Source organism: Delphinapterus leucas, chromosome 8 (assembly GCF_059928025.1).
Source record: "Delphinapterus leucas isolate spDelLeu-1000000601 "Yukka" chromosome 8, BTC_Dleu_Yukka2, whole genome shotgun sequence".
Lineage (NCBI taxonomy): Eukaryota > Metazoa > Chordata > Mammalia > Artiodactyla > Monodontidae > Delphinapterus > Delphinapterus leucas.
The window spans coordinates 81,728,479-81,731,678 of NC_143136.1; positions in this window are offsets into that span (position 1 = coordinate 81,728,479).

Genomic DNA, 3,200 nt, shown 5'->3' on the forward strand with positions numbered 1-3,200 from the left:
AGGAGGGTTGTCTGGCTAGAGGATCGCCTCCGTGGAAGCTGAATGGGGAGGGGGACTTGCATTTAGGCCATTTGAGGTTCTCCCGATTTTACCAGTTGTCAAGGTAGCACACAATTTTGAGCCTTCATTTCAGGCCTTACACTATACCTCCCAAGAGAGAAGCCCGCGTATCTACACCCAGTGTCCAACTTCTGTTCCTCTCCTCAATTGTCTTGACTTTTCATGTATTCTCGCACCTCATACTCCTTTCTTATGGTCCCGTGGCTCTCACCAGAGTTTGGGTCCTTATCACTCTGTCAGTGAAAAAATGTTGCCTGTCTCATCAGTAAACAAAGGATGTTGCATTAAGCCATCGCATTACAGCCACCCCGACTATGCACCCTGAGGAGACTCAGGGTGAGGAACCACAGGATACTGGCCCAGGATAACTGAGGCACATATCAAAGGAATGATTTCAATGAACTCAGACTTTTGCATCTTCCCATACACAGAAAAGTGCTAAATTCGTTAACTTGAGATGTCTGGTTTTCTTTAATGAACAGTAATCTTTTGATGTTCTGACTACTTGGTCTTTGTTGCAAAAAAAGCCTGGTCTTTGTTCCTATGTATCCTGGCTCTTCCCTTGCCTGTTTGGAGCAGTTCCTCAGAGCTATCTGAGACGCTGCCTCCCAGGCTTAAGTCCTCAGTTTTGTCAGCCGAGTAAAACATAATTATCAACTTTTAGGTTGTGCATTTTTTTCAGTCGACACCTCCCAGCTGTTGTGATAACATCATGCAATAGGTTTCTCTGCCTCTGTTTCTCCCCTGGTGGAATCTATTCTTGTCACAGCTGACATATTAATCTTCACAAAATACCACTTTAACCACACAGCCTCCCAGTACCTCCTCACAACCTGCCATAGCTCCCTACTGAACCTGTGATTTGGCCTTCCCAAGTTGTGTGAAAATGCAAGGACGGCTAGCACAGGATAGGCCAATGGAGCTAACAGTGATCAGCTGAGCTTCAGCAGCCAATTCTCTGACTTCAGGATGAAAAATTAGATACCTGGCTTCATGTTGCTACTTTCTAAACATGACCAGATAATGAAACTTAAAAAGTAAAGTTAGTGCCAATTTTCTTATTGACATTTTTCTCTTCAATAAAATAGGTCACCTTGGTTGTAAAAATAGGCTTCGTATTTATCAGCGTCAAAAGGAGCTATTTTCATTTTGAATGATTAAAAAAAGACATGACTGTAATCATTTTTATTTTTTCTGAATTGATCCTTTGCAAGAAAAGATTGGGGAAGATAGGCCCATCATAAAAGTTTTCATTTTCCCTGTTAACTCCCTGGATGCACTGCCTATCACAGGTACCACACAGCATCCCCGTCACATAAATCCATCACTCATTCATCCAGCTGACTTTTTTTTCTAAATAGACTTTATTTTTAAGCACAATTTTAGGTTCACAGAAAAATTGGACAGAAAGTATAGAAAGTTCCCATATATACCCTGCCTCCATACTTGCATAATCTCCCCCACTATTAACATCCCACTTCACATGGGATGTGCTACAGTAGATGAACCTACACTGACACAATGTAATCAATAGTTTACATTAGGGTTCACTCTTGATGTTGTACATTCTGTGGATTGGACAAATGTGTAATGACGTGTATCCACCATTGTAGTAACATATAGGATAGATTCCCTGCCCTAAAATCCTCTGTGATCTGCCTATACATTTCTCCCTCCCAACTAAACCCTGCCAGCCACTGATCTTTTTACTGTCTCTATAGTTTTGTCTTTTCCAGAATGTCAATATATTTGGAATCATACAATACGTAGCCTTTTCGATTTGGCTTCTTTACTAAGAAATATACATTTAAAGTTCCTCCATGTCTACTCATGGCTTGATAGCTTTGGTGCTGAATAACATTCCATTCTGGAGGTACAGTATATTTATTCATTTACCTACTGAAGGACCACTTGGTTGCTTCAAAGTTTTGGCAGTTAAGAATAAAACTGCATCTTGGGACTTCCCTGGTGGCGCAGTGGTTAAGAATCCGCCTGCCAACGCAGAGGACACGGGTTCGATCCCTGGTGCGGGAAGATTCCCACATGTCGCAGAGCAACTAAGCCCGTGCGCCACAACTACTGAGGCTTCGCTCTAGAGTCCGTGAGCCACAACTACTGAGCCCTCATGCCACAACTACTGAAGCCCAAGCACCTAGAGCCCGTGCTCTGCAACAAGAGAAGCCACCGCAATGAGAAGCCCGCGCACCGCAACGAAGAGTAGCCCCCGCTCGCCACAACTAGAGAAAGCCTGTGTGCAGCAACAAAGATCCAATGCAGCCAAAAATAAATAAATAAATAAAAATTAACAGGACAAAAAACTGCACCTTGCACACTTTTGGCCTTGTAAACAAACCTACCTGGGCTGGCCAGGCCAAATGAGACTGTGGTGGGATTCCCAATAAGCAGCAATTCCCAATTAAGTGCTACTGTATATTAAGTGCTACTGTATATTAAGTGCTACTGTATATGTGTTTGCTAACTACACCCATGCCCAGGGCTGCATTATAAAATTCAGGTCTGGGCACTTTCAGGGATACCAGATTCCTCCAATAGAAATTAGTCAGTTAGCCTGCACAAGCATTTATTGAGTATATTCAATGTTCCGGTGGATGATGAGGTAACTAAGATGACTAACTGCCCTCAGGAAGGCTTAAGAGCCATGTAGAGAGCCATTACTACAATAATGTCCTTACAACAAACATTTATTGAGCAAGTACTAAGTGCCAAGTGCGATTGGAAGGTACTTCATCCAAGCCACACAGTGACCCAGCAAGGACGTTTCACAGTACAGGGAACTGAAGCTTAGGCAGGTTAAAGGAAAGCCCTCCCCAGCTGGACTGCAGGCACTTGTAGTGCATTTGGGACAATCCAGACCTGCCCCCTGTCCATTTGCTGCTATCCATAGGAAGCTACGCCTTGGGCCCTAAGATCCAAAATTGTGTTCTCTATTACTTTCCTTTTAAGTCAAGGGAAGAGTCAAGGATGCCAAGCAAACACACACACACAAATCACAAAAAGGACAACAGGTCTCTTGTCCTAGCAAGGAAACTTGATGCCTTCCTGACAACAGTTTAGCCTCCTGAATTAGAGCAAGATGAAGACATCCAGCCGGGAATGACTATCCACTTAGGAGGGAAAGG